Here is a 14,822-nt window from a genome sequence, read left to right as displayed (position 1 = left end):
ACTGTCACTTCAGCATTTCCAGGATCAGCTCATAACATTATCTGGAGCAGTTGATAGGATTACTGCTTGCAATCATTCCTCACAAACTGACACAGTGTACACTGTAAACATCCACCGAAAGAACTTTAGTTTTTAACTGGATACCACATCAAACTGACACCATCCAGGATATAGCCTCCTGTTTGATTAACACCTTAAGCATTCTCTACCTCTGATGCGCAGTGCCATTAGTGTGCACTATCTACTAGACACACTGCGATACCTCACCACGCCCCCTGCAAAAACATCTTCTGAAATTAAGGAGAGGCTGGGGCTGTTTTCCCTGGAGCTTGGGAGTCTGAGGGGTGACTTCATAGACGTTTATAAAATCATGAGGGGCATGGATAGGATAAATAGACAAGGTCTTTCCCCTGGGGTAGAGGAGTCCAGAACTAGAGGGCATAGGTTTAGGGTGAGAGGGGAAAGATTGAAAAGGGACCTGAGGAACAACTTTTTCATGCTGAGGGTGGTGTGTGTATGGAATGAGCTGCCAGAGGAAGTGGTGGAGGCTGGTACAATTTCAACATTTAAGAGGCATCTGGATGGGTTTACGAATTGGAAGGGATATGGGTCAAGTGCTGATAAATGGGACTAAATTAAGTTAGGACATCAGGTTGGCATGGATGAGTTGGACTGAAGGGTCTGTTTCTGTGCTGTACATCTCCATGACTCTACAACTCTATAACGCCTACCTTCTAGAATACTAAGGGCAGCAGATATATGGGAACACCACTCCTTGCAAGTTCCCCTTCAAACTACCCATCATCCTGACTCGGAACTGTGTCACTCTTCCTTCACTGTCACTGGGTCCAATCCAGAAACTCCACTCGGAATAGCACTGCATGTGTCCCTACACCTCACATACTGAGGTGGTTCAAGAAGGTGGGTCACTGTGGGGTAATTAGTATTCAGGAGCAAATGTGATGGCCATATTCTGTGAAAGAATAAAAGAGATCGCAACTCTTATTGTGCAAAATGAGTGAGGTGCCTCTGCAACGCCCTCGTCACGTCTGAAGAACCGTGAGAAAGGGATTGTGGGCTTTATGACACAAACCATCTCCATGAACAATGGTCAATGGTTCTTCAGTAAAGTGACAGGACTGACTGGTCTTCTGGTCTCAGGGGAATTTAAGTTGAACCGATAAATGTAAGCTTGCAGGACTTTTTACAATTAAAAGTAGGGCTTTGGGTAGTGTTGTAGGACAGAGAGACACTGAGGAGTTCAGCTATGTAGTTTGTGTCAGAGTCGTTAATACAGTGTTTCGCATGCTTGCCTTCGTTGCGCATACCTTTGGGAGGTCATGTTGAGGTTGTACAGGACATTGGTGAGGCCTTTCCCAGAGTACTGTGTCCACCTCCAGTCACCCTCTTATGGAAAGTTATTATTAAAATGGAGAGGGTTCATAAAAGATTTGCCAGGTCTGGAGGGTTGGAGTTATACAGAGAGGCTGGATAGACTGGGACGTTTTCACTGAATTGTTGGAGGTTGAGGGGTGACCTTATAGAGGTTTATGAAATCATGAGGGACATGGATAAGGTGAATGGGAGGTGTCCTTTTCCTAGGGTGGGAGATTTCAAGACTAGAGGACATGTTTTGAAGGTGAGGGGAGAGAGATTTAAAAAAAGACACGAGGCTCAACTTCTTTACACGCAGAGTGGTTTGTGTGTGAAATAAACTTCCTGAGGAAGTGATGGATATAGTTACACTTACCACATTAAAAAGACATTTGGATAAGTACATGAATAAGAATGTTTGGAGGGATATGGGCCAGGAGCAGGCAAGTGGGACTAGGTTTGTTTGAGATTATGATCAGCATGGACTGGTTGAACTGAAGGGTCTGTGTGTGTGCTGTATGACTCTGACTAAAAAATAATATGTTACAATAAGCAGAAAGTACAATCATCATTCACAGTTCATTATCCATGGGGAGAAAAGCAACAGTTCTACAATTTTCCGCATCATTATATTATGTAATGGATAAGAGCTATGCTTATTATAGTTTTGAAGGTAGATTTTTCAGAAAAAGATAACTTGGAGCATTGATAATGTGGAGGTACCAGTGTTGGACTCGGGTGAACAAAGTCAGAAGTCACATGACACCGAAAATCTTGCCACAGCAGATCACCTGATGAAGGGGCAGCACTCCGAAAGCTTTGGATTTCAGATAAATCTGTTGGACTATAACCTGGTGTCCTGTGGCATTAGAGCATTTAGGAATTGAACATTCTGTATTGATCAAGGATGGAGTTATAGTTGTTAGGTTTTGTCTCAGCCAGAACTGGTGTCGTGTTTGTTAGTCTCTAACTCTCTTCAGCCAGTAACCATGCACAATTTCAACACTCTTGTGGCTCAGTGGTAGTTGATAATAGAATGATTTATTATCACATATATCTCATAGAAGATACAGTGAAAAGTGTTCTGTCATCATAATAAAGCGCCATTTTGAGGTACAAAAGAGGAAAAAGAAAGTACTTAAATAGAGTCCATCTTAATCAGCCAAGATCTCAAATGTGGCCCCAGGACTTTTGCAAGGTCAACGCTCCAAGCCTCTCACTGCCAGGAGTCCATGCTCTTCACCGCTGCAACCGATACCTCACCACCAGGAGACCATGCCTCGGGCCTACAAAGCCAGGAATCCCCACTCCAGTCACCGTTGCTCTGGCATCCCTGTGATGTCAGGAGGATGAACAAAAGAAGAAAAGAAAGATGAGAAGGTGAAAGAAGGAACGGAAAAACAAGGTGAAGCTGACCTTGAGCAGACAGGCCTACCATTACCAGTGCGGCCATCTTGAATAGCAGGGGCCCGCGTTCTCCTCTGTGCTACAGGATGCTGTGGGATAGTGTCTCTACCTCTGGATCCACAGGTTCAAGTTTTATCTGTTCCAGGTTAGGTGTCATAGAACATCTGAGCAGGCTTTTTAAAGTATATTTACAAACCTTCAATAAGAAAAATTGTCAATGAACAGCAACAGTGATGTTGGACCAGCACCTCCATTCCCAAATGTTACTGTTTCTTCTTCGATGTTGGGATCTAACCACAAGAGGTATCTGAGCAGTTCAGAGTGATCGGGAGGCAAGGAATGGACAGCAGACATTTTCAGAAGGTAATGCTTGAGGAGTGTCCCGCATCTTCTGGAACACAGCACTCAAACAAATTCATCTAAATGGATTAGTTACAAACATATCTAATGGGAGAAAATTCCCAAGTCTAACTGGGGGGGTGGGCAAACTTTGATGGATGCAGAAGACCATATTTAAGAGGCAGGCAATGGTCTCATGGTATTATTGCTGGCCTGTTATTCCAGCGACCCAGATAACATTTTGGGAACCTGGGTTTAAACCTTGCCACAGCAGATGGTGGAATTTGAATTCAATAAATATCTGGAATTAACCATCTAAGGATGACCATGAATCCATTGTCGATAGTTGGGGGAAAAAAATCCACCTGGTTCACTAATGTCCTTTTGGGAAGGAAGCTGCCATCCTTACCCTGGTCTGGCCTACATGTGAGTCCAGACCCACAGCAATGTGGTTCACTCTTAACTGCCCCTTGGTCAATAAGGGATGGGCAATAGATGCTGGCCTGACCAGTGACACTCTCATCCCATGAACAAATAAAAACAAAGTAAAATTTCCAGAGAAGTATGTCATTAAAGGGCAGCATCAGAATAGGGTGGGAAGGGGAAGGGTTGTAAAATGAGCCTCAGCACATGGAGGAAATTTCTCATGAGGTGGGGGAGAGGTTGAGTAGTTTGGGCATGTACTCTTTGGAGTTTAGAAGAATGAGGGAGACCTTATTGAAACATATAAGAACCTTCAGGGACTTGGCAGGGTGGATGTAAAAGCATTGTTTCACCTTGTGGGGGAGTCCAAAGGTCAGTGGGTATTGTATCAGTGTCAGGGGTCACCTATTTAAGTCAGAAAGGAGGAGGAATTCCTTTCTCTCTGGGCTTAATGAACCTAAGGACCTCTTTACTGTTTAAGGCTGGGCTGTTAGTATATTCAAGGCTGAGATTGGTTTTTCATCAGTAATGAAATCAAGGGTTGTGAGGAAATGTGGAGTTGAGGATTATCAGATTATCCATGTTCTTATCGAATAGAATGAGTGGTCTGCTTCTGCTCTGACATCGTATGATAGCAAAAATGGAAAAGCAACGCATTCTTTATCAGTATGAACCTTGTTGATGTTCATAGGGACTTGAGAAAACTCACACAAAGAAGATGATAAGTTAGTGTGCAGGTGTACCAAGCAATTAGGAAGACAAATTGACCTTCGTTAAAGGGATTGGAGGAGTGTCACTACAACTGTACAGGACTTTGGGGAGACCACATCTGGGATAAGTGGTGTTTTCATTGCATAATGCAGTTAAGACCTTAAACAGTTAACTGACATCATGAGATAATGTTTGTCCTTCAGCAATAATAGTCTGTCCCTTGGAGGAGCTAGCTAGGTTCTATATTTGGTCACCAGTTCTCCATGCTTCCTGTGCTAATTGATATTGTGTTGTGAAAGTGCTTCAGCAGCAGTAATGTGTACTTAATGTTGATCCTGATCTCTCTCATGAGGGACAATCCCATATCTCAGATCACTGTGGGCAGCTGATGGCCTGGTGGTACTATTGCTTGGCTGTCAACACAGATAACGTCTTGGGGACCCAGGTTTGAATCCCGCCATGGCAGATGGTGGAATTTGAATTCTATCAATATCTGGAATTAAGAATCTTGTGACAACCATGAGCCCATTGCCGATAGTTGGAAAATTCCTGGCTCATTTTAGGGAAGGTAATTGCCATCCTTACCTGAACTGCTTACATGTGGCTCCCAACTCTTAACTGGGCAATTAGGGCTGGGTAATAAATGCTGGCCGAGCCAGCGACACCCACATCCTGTGAAAGAATAAAGGAAAAAAAAATATGTAACTAGCCATTAAGCAATATGTAACAAACACATACCATTCATCAAGACGAGGCTATCTCCCACCTGAGCTGTTTATGGCTATCCTTCCCCACGTAGCCTCAGTAATGTTGACTGACAACATTAAAGTGGATCAGTGCTGGTGAATCTACCACAGAAATCCAAGATGATCCCAACAGACACCAAGACAAGCAAAAGTGTTGCTCTCCATGTTTAGATTAGATTAGATTACTTACAGTGTGGAAACAGGCCCTTCGGCCCAACAAGTCCACACCGACCCGCCGAAGCGCAACCCACCCATACCCCTACATTTACCCCTTACCTAACACTACGGGCAATTTAGCATGGCCAATTCACCTGACCCGCACATCTTTGGACTGTGGGAGGAAACCGGAGCACCCGGAGGAAACCCATGCAGATACGGGAAGATCGTGCAAACTTCACACAGTCAGTCGCCTGAGTCAGGAATTGAACCCAGGTCTCTGGCGCTGAGGAGGCAGCAGTGCTAACCACTGTGCCACCGTGCGTTTAAGGAAGGATATACTTGCATCACAAAGGGGAGAAAGTGAGGACTGCTGATGCTGGAGATCAGAGTAGAGAGTGTGATGCTGGAAAAGCACAGCAGGTCAGGCAGCATCCAGGTGGTACAACAAAGGTTCACTGGATTAACTCCTGGGAGGTGAGCAATGCCATATGATGAGATGCTGAGGAAATTAAATCTGAGAGAATCAGGTAGTGAAATGGTGGCCAGGCCACTCCAGCAGGAGACCTCCGGAGGCCAAGCTGCATGTTTTCAGGGATCCCCCACAAGAAACTGTAAAGGTTAGCAATAGCCTGCCTCAGTTTTCAACTTGACATTGCCAGGATTGGAACCGCAGGAGGCAACCTGGGCTGGAAGGAAGAACAAGCCTACACAATGGCAGAAGAAGAGGAGACAGAATGAGTCCTCATGAGTAGAGAGGCAAAGGATGAATCAGCCCCTCAGCAGATGGACAGCTCTGTCCCTTTGGTAAAACTGAAACAAATTCATCCACTAGCTCTGGCCTCCATCTGCATTTATTTCATTCCTTATCTTCCAACACTGAAAACACCCGACCAAACTGTGCAGAATGCTGTGATTTACTTCATCAGTTCATTTCTGAAACGGCTCCCTTTGCTGCAACAATAAATCATAAACACAAACATTAATCCGCACACTATGAATAAAATGGCAATCAAGTTTCTAGTTTCAATGAGTTTTCCATTTGGCCCGAGCTCAAATCTTTCAGCTGTCATATGAGTAGCTGTTCAATTACTGAAAAATGGAAATCTTAATGTCCAAATCAAGATAGCAAGTAGATTTCAAAAGCAGATCCACATTTTCAGAGATCCATTCAGACAGTAGAATCACCAGACAGAAAGCATTCAATATGCATGAAGCAATTTTCCATCAATTAATTATCTGACTGAATCGTCATTATTTGGTCATTAGTTATATGCACATCTACCTTCAAGATTAATTAAATGCATGAACTCTCGTGGTCTGAAGCTGTGTTGCCTTTGAAATTGATGACACTCTGAAATACCTTTATTCTATAAGACTGTTTGTCTTATTCTAAACCTTCCTAAATCTATGTACACGGACAGTTGCTCAAGCTCTTTTATGAGGGAGAATGATTTTAGTTCTGTTCATTAGAAGTTGATTTTCAACTCAGTAGCTAATTTGTCATTTTCCAGTGAAATGATTGTGACTTCAAATATATGGATTCAAAACAGAAATTGACCATTGACCATGCTCCACCACTAAAACAAGATTATAGAGTCATAGAGATGTACAGCATGGAAACAGATCCTTTGGTCCAACCTGTCCATGCCATCAAGCTATCCCAACCCAATCTAGTCCCATCTGCCAGCACCCGGCCCATATGCCCCAAACCCTTCCTATTCATGATCCGTCTGATTTCAAATTCCCCATTCCCATTAACCCAGTGAACCAACCATTTCCCAGGCTAACAGGAATCTGTCTATCTCTGTACGAGAAATATTCAATGACCCTGCCTCTGCCATCCTGCTGAAATTAAGTCCAACTCTTCCTGGAGTTGTCACAAAAGTAAAAGAATTTTAAAGGTTTCACTGAATTCCATAATTTACCCCAAAACAGGAATTGCTGGAAAAGCTCAGCAGGTCTGGCAGCCTCTGTGGAGAGAAATCAGAGTTAACGTTTCACATCCTGTGACCCTTCCTCAGATCACCAGACCTGAAACATTAACTCTGCTTTCTTTCCACAGGATCTGCCAGACCTGCTGAACTCTCCAGCAATTTCTGTTTTTGTTTCTGATTTTCAGCATCCACTGCTCTTTTAGTTTTCCCTAATTTACTTGTCTTTTCAAACCCAGAAAGCATAGGCATAACAAAAATGATTATTTATTCAAAGTAAATAGGTTCTAAATACTGATAAAATATTATCTGGCATATAACTCTATGGTTAAAGCCAGCTAGAGGTGGCACAGTGGCTCTGTAGTTAGCACTGCTCTCTCACAGTGCCAGGGACCTGGGTTCGATTCCACCCTCAGTCAACTGTCTGTGTTGAGTTTGCACATTCTTCCTGTGTCTGTGTGAGTTTCCTCCCACAAGTCCAAAGATTCTGAGTTACCCATTGTGTCAGGGATGTGCAGCTATGTTAACCATGTGCAAGGATGTTAACCATGGAAAATACAAGGATATGGGAGGGATGCCTTTTGGAGGGTTATGGTCTCAATGGCTTGCATCCACATTGTAGAGAATCTGTGAATTTGCTTATAACTTCCATTAACATGGACTGGAGGGAATAAACAAAATATAAGTGTTGTGGGCAGACAGAAAAACTGGGGAAGTGGTTCACAGGATATACTGAGATGATTCTTGTGCTGAGTGGAAATAAAACCAGTCTGACTCTAAGTTGGGATACAGACAGACTCCAATCTTAAACCTTTAATGCATAATCTGACATCAGTTTTGTTTTAATAAACTGATAAGACTTTAAGTTATCTTGGGGCAGTGACTTGAAAGAATTCTGGGATTTACATATTAATCAATCAAAACATGCATCCCCATTTGAAGGAATTAAAGACTTAACAGCAATTGAGGTTTGTCTAATATATGACATCAGTTGTATGTCACATTGCTCTTTTACTATAAATTCTGTGTCCTATGATCCTAGCTACCTGATGAAGGAGCAGCGCTCCGATGGCTAGTACTTATAATGAGGAACTTGCTTTCAATGAAAAACACAGTCATCTTTCAGCAATCCTTGGTTTCAAAGCAGTTCTTTCCCCATTTCAGTTCACAAATAAAAATGCAGAAACATAAAAAATACACAGTCTTTACACCTTATACTAATGGGCCCACCAGTATCACATGGTGAAAGTGAAGATGGCACTGGACAGGGAATTTGGAGCAGCTGAGGAGACTCTCTCTGGAGTAAAGAGACTGTCTTTGTCAGAGTGAGGTGTCCTGGAGAGAAGGAGAGACAGTGATGGGTTACCTCTCTCAGATGTGGCTTAATTCCATGTGAATGCTCTGTTTTCCTATCTTACCCTTCATTTCCTTTCTGATTTGTAAAAACTTCATGCCAAAGGAAGAAGGAATTCCTATTTCATGATTTTTGGGTTTTAACCTGTCATTGTGAAGGAGTCAACGTAAAATGGAATAGAATAGAATCCCTACAGTGTGGAAGCAGGCCACTCAGCCCATCGAATCTGCACTGCCCCACTGAAAAGCATCCCATCAGATCAACCTCCCTATCCCTGAAACCTTCCATCTCCCATGGCTAACCCACTTAACCTGCACATCCCTAGATACTTTGGGATAATTTAGCATGGCCAATTCACCTGACCTGCACATCTTTGGACTGTGGGAGGCAACAGGAGCACCGGGCGGAAACCCACACAGACACGGGGAGAAAATACTAACTCCACACAGGCAGACACCTAAGGGTGGCAATAGACCCAATGACCCAAGATACGCACCTCGATGCAGTTGTTTTCAGCACTTTGCCAGCTTACGTGCAATTTTGGATGTTGGTTTGTAGAGCAGTGTGATGCCAACAGTGTGGGTACAATTCCCATCTATGGTTTGAGGTTACCATGAAGGACTCTGCTTCCCAACCTCTTCCCTTGCCTGAGGTTTGGTGGTCCTCAGGTTAAATCACCACCAGTCGCCTCTCTCTCTAATGAGAGAGCAGCCCCTGTAGTCTGATACAACCATGGCAACCCAACAACAAGCAATTCACAAAACATTTGTCTCAATATCAGTACTGAGTGCTGCTGTTTAAATTAGGGAAATAAATAGTCACACACAAACATCTCAACCCCTTGATTATTAGTATAACAATTTCAACCGTGTGTATTAAACCTCTTGTTTGCTTGATGATGTGGATTGGAAACAAAGGGAAGTAGCGTTGAAGTCACATTCCAGGAATATTGTCTCCTTAGTTTCGTTTGGGATAATGATTTCATATGTTACTGCGCGGGTAGAGGGTGCAATAATATCCTTCAATGACGTACACAGCCCAACAGCTTCATGTATTAACAGCTTCAAGAGGACACAATGCCGAGCGGTGAGCATTTTTTTTAACCAGACGTATTCACCTCCCCCCAGCTTCCCTTTGTCAGGACAAACTTCTTCACAGAAGGTTATGCTGAAACTTTCAAAACTCTTTCTGCACAGAGAAAGAGTCGAAAAACACAGAGACAGAAAACGGTCCACCTCCAATAAAAGAAAGAGCTATGGATGCTGGAGATCTGAAACCAGTTATTGCTGGAGAAAATTAACAGGTCTGGCAGCATCCATGGAGAGAAAGCACAGTTAACATTTCAAATCCAGTGACCCTTCTTCAGAACTGGACTTGAAACGTTAACTCTCCTCTCTCTCTGTCTCTACACACAGATGCTGCCAGACCTGCTGAGTTCCTCCATCACTTTTTGTTTCTTTCTGTGCAACTTGTCTTGGTATTTTTTTGAATGTACAGTGGTCTACATAAAACTTTAAATTCCATCGGCCATTTCATAACGATAGAGTGTCTGTTGGTCTCAGGCCCTCCTGTAAAGTTGGTGATTTGGAAATGTGGACACATGCAGGTGTCAAACAGAATGAAGAAGACTTTGTCTCCTCACTGTTTTGCATCATTCATGTTCTGGGGAAACGTGGATTAATCCCTGAAAAATAAGCCTCTTGTCCAGAAGGCTGTCAAATCCACAGCAGCTGAGCCTGCTTGAGAACAAGTCCTCAAATAGAAAATCTCAAACCGCAGGAAACTGCATTCAAGGTGGTTCCTGTTTTGGAAAGATTTTGGAGTACTGAATGAAACATTTCCACACAGCAAGAGAGAGAATTTCAGTTTGATACAGCATCAGTTGGAACTGGATGTGTGTGTGGGCCATCACCTTCCATCAGCCATCACTGCCCTCCTGGGGCTGGGGGCGGGGCACATAGTGGGGATTCCTTCACCATGTAAGGATTTTTGGACTTTTAAGGAATATAATCCTTCATTTATTGCCCAAGCCTAAATGCCCTTGAGATGCTGTTGGTAAACTGCCTTCTTCAACCACTGCAATGATGCCCATTCCTTTGCACCATGTCTAAGGGCAGTGCTACATAGCTGGCAGAGGGGCAACTTGCTGTGGCATTGGCAAGAGTGGCCCCAGGAATGAAAAGCTTAACATATGAGGAACGTTTGAGGACTCTGGGTCTGTACTCGATGGAGTTTAGAAGGTTGAGAGGGGATCTAATTGAAACGTAAAGAATACTGAATGGCTTGGAAAATGTGGATGTTGGGAAGATGTTTCAATTGGTAGGAGAGACTAGGACCCGAGGGCACAGCCTTAAGGGAAGAGCTTTTAGTACGGAGATAAAGGGTAACTTCTTCAGCCAGAGAGTGGGGAATCTATGGAATTCACTGCCACAGAAGGCTGTGGAGATCAGGTCATTGAGTATATTTAAGACTAAGGTGGATGGATTCTTGATTGTCAAGGGGATCAAGGGAGAAAGTGGGAGAATGGGATTGAGAAACTTATCAATCATGATTGAATAGTGCAGCAGACTCAATGGGCTGAATGGTCTAATGTCTGCTCCTATGTTTTATGGTCTTATAGCACCCGAGTGAGATTGATGTCCTTTCATCACCCTCTCGCCTTGCTGTTGATGCTAAGCTCCTACACCTACAGCGATAGGGGGTGGATCCTTGCACCAATCCACCTGACTCTGAGTGGGCCCAACCTGGGGTTCCATAGAAGCTGCCAACCTCTCCATGGATGTAAAGGAAAAGGCACCACGGTTCCACTCTCCCATTAGAGACTGGTGGCAAGTTTAACCCAAGAGTCACCACACTCAGGTGAGGGGCAGCATTGAGAAGGTGAGTCTTTCACAGTGAACTCAGCTGGCATGGGAATTGAGTCCACATTGTTGGCATCTCTCTACATGATAAACCAGCTGTCCAGCCAACTGAGCCAACTGGCATGCTGGAGGCAACTTGGTCCTGACAGCATTGGTGAACACCCTCCATCCAGCTTACTGACTCCCATTGATCCTGGGCTCTTCCTGTACACTTTGACAAAGTCCTAGGCTTTGGAAATATCTGACTGTCCAGCACTCTCTCAGTAGTACATAGAATTGTCAGACTGTCTCTCTGTGATCAGGTTCCTAAGCTGTGCTGATTGTGAACTTACTGCGATGTATGATTCAATCCCATTTTGACTCCAATCTAATAAAATTACTTTACAGACGAGGACTAGAAATGAAAATTCAATAAATTTAAATCCTTTTCCTAAGGAGATCCAAACAGAGCCAAAAATAATGGAGATGAGGGATGGACTGCCATAAAATAATGCTACCTTGTAAAATGATCAATTTATTAAACATTATCATTACCAGGTGTCACAGATGCAGGCTCGCCATTAAATTAATTCTTCAGTTTTAGTTTTATTAAATATATCAGAACAGCTGGTGATACATCAGCCATTGACAAGCAAGATCGCTACATGGCATGGCTCATTTTGTTTGCGATAAAGTCGGATAACTGGGGAGCTGCAGAATTCCTGCATTAACAACAGAAAATGTCACAAACCACTTGGCCAGTCAGACAGCGCAGCCAGTGCCACTCTGGGCAGCTTTGGTGTAAACTTCTGACGGTGGCAGGATCAGTGAGAGACATTGAAGAGAGCTTGCAGAATCCACCTTATGGCAGAATTGCTCCCCAAAACCGAAGATTCCACTTTGTGACTCTCCGAAAGGTACCGTTTCAATCGGTGGGTTTCCTCAGCAGGAAGTAGTTACTCAGAAGACGTTCGATGGTGAAATATCTAGTCTAACTTCAGAGCAACTATTACACTGGCCCCCCCCAATTGATCTCGCACGTGCTCAGTTGCACCAGCTTGAAACCCCTGATGTCCCCTGTCCCTCGCGGACCCATCGATGCTGCCCTTTACTTGAGGGACATGATACCCTCCTCTACTGCCATTGGACCCAACACCCCACAACCCCACACCCCTAGGTCCCAACGCCATACCTCCTGCCTATGCACTGCACCCAATACCTTCCATCCACCCTGACCTACCGTGAATGACCCTTCATTTACCCGCCGTCCTTGTCACCTAGTGTTCTGGTTCCCTCCTTACCTAGTTCCCTTACTGTGCCAACTTGGCACCTACCCTCCAGGCAGGTTGTCAACCTGGTGTCCCACTTAGCTGGCACATGACTTATGCACACGGCATCCATTGGCACTGCTCCCTTCCCAAACAAACCAAGGGGGTTTATGACCTAGTAGTATTATTGATGGACTGCTGAGCCAGAGAGCCAGGTAATGTACAGGGGATCCGGGTTTGGATCCTGCTATGGCATAGGGTGGAGCTTGAAAGCTGGAGCTAAGAGTCTAATGATGACCATACATTGATCCTTGAAGGGGAAAACCTATCTGGTTCACAAATGTCCTTTAGGGAAGGAAGCTACTGTTCTAACCTGGTCTGGCCCATGTGTGACTTCAGACCCAGAGGAATAGGGTTGACTCTTAAACGTCCTCTGGTTAGGAATGGTGAGGAATGGGCAATAGATGTTGGCCTAGTCAGCAATGCCCTTGTCCCGTTAATGATTAAATAAAAAAAACTAAAACACCACCCACCTGGTTCTTACCTAGTAGTTTACCCTCTTGGCACCATGACTTCACATTGTCTTGGAGCAGTCAAAGTGGCTATCTGCAACGCTAGAACATTGTATACTGTGAGAGATCTGTCAGAATGGATGGAGGACTCTGCATTCCTGATTAGAATGTCCTCTTGGAAATGTGGAAATGTGTGAGAAATAAGGAGCAGGAATTCCATCCCAAATCTCCCAATCTCTCCCACCTGCACGCACCCCAGGATGTACAAATTTAACAGGTTAAGTAAGTGGATCTTGATATAACAACATGCAACATGCAAATACATCGCTGCTCTTTCATTGTCAGAGGGTCAAAAGCCAAGAACTTCTTCCTGAACAACACAATGGGTTTTCCAACAGCTCATGGACTGAGGTTATTCAAGAAGTTTCCTCACCACATCTTCTCAATGGCAAATAAGGATGAGAGAAATGATTCTGGCCTAACTCAAAATATTTTTGTCCTCTGAATGGATTTTAGAAAGGACACATTCTGTCAGACAGCAATGTAAAAAATGACTGAAACCTTTTTTCTTAATGTTTTAATTTTAAAAACAGTAATTTTTTTGTTTGGGATATACACATAATTTAAGGCAGAATTTAAAATTTCTGAAAAAAATTTGAACATTAGATTCAAAATATAATTTCTTTATCATCCAGCAAATACAAAATTACTTCTTCAGTGCAGATGATGCTGAATGTGAGTAATTATGAATATAATATATTCAAGGTTTGTGAGAAAATTTGTAGCTCGGGTGCTCGTTGTTGTGGTTCTGTTTGCCGAGCTAGGAATTTGTGTTGCAGACGTTTCGTCCCCTGTCTAGGTGACATCCTCAGTGCTTGGGAGCCTCCTGTGAAGCACTTCTGTGATGTTTCCTCCGGCATTTATAGTGGTTTGGATCTGCCGCTTCCGGTTGTCAGTTCCAGCTGTCCGCTGCAGTGGTCGGTATATTGGGTCCAGGTCGATGTGCTTATTGATTGAATCTGTGGATGAGTGCCATGCCTCTAGGAATTCCTTGGCTGTTCTCTGTTTGGCTTGTCCTATAATAGTAGCCACCAACTAGCCACGAAACGACAGGACCAGCTATCTTTAGAAGCCACACACCCAGCAAGCAACATGAGCTCGACTGGGACAACACTACTATTATAGGAACTGACAACTGGAAGCGGCAGATTCAAACCACTATAAAAGCCGGAGGAAACATCACAGAAGCGCTTCACAGGAGGCTCCCAAGCACTGAGGATGTCACCTAGACAGAGGACGAAACGTCTGCAACACAAATTCCCAGCTCGGCGAACAGAACCACAACATATAATACATTGTTTAACATTCAGTTACATCACATTCAACAATATGTACATTTTTCACGGCTTTTACAGTGTGATTAAAAATGTGTTAAAAATTATGTTCTTGTCAGTTCAATGATTTCTACTTCATTGTATTGCTGAGGGGAAGCATGGATGATAACGTCTGGGTTTTTAAGTTTGACAATGGCTTCCATGGGATGAATTTTACAGTCCTCCCTCTCCCCTTCCTGCCACCCTCTCTGCAGAGTGCATTTTCTGTAGAGCTGTGGGGCATTATATATATTGGCAAGCCACCTATCTTATGTAACGGAAGGTAAAAAAAACTTCATAGTTTCGTACAATATGATAGTACCCAACTCATTAGCTGTAAAGCAATCCTGAAAGGTGCTACATAAATGCAAATCTGAGTACAGTG

This window comes from Hemiscyllium ocellatum, chromosome 20, assembly GCF_020745735.1.
Source record: "Hemiscyllium ocellatum isolate sHemOce1 chromosome 20, sHemOce1.pat.X.cur, whole genome shotgun sequence".
Taxonomy (NCBI): Eukaryota; Metazoa; Chordata; class Chondrichthyes; order Orectolobiformes; family Hemiscylliidae; genus Hemiscyllium; species Hemiscyllium ocellatum.
The sequence above is the reverse complement of the archived record's forward strand: the minus strand, read 5'-3'. Positions refer to the sequence as shown.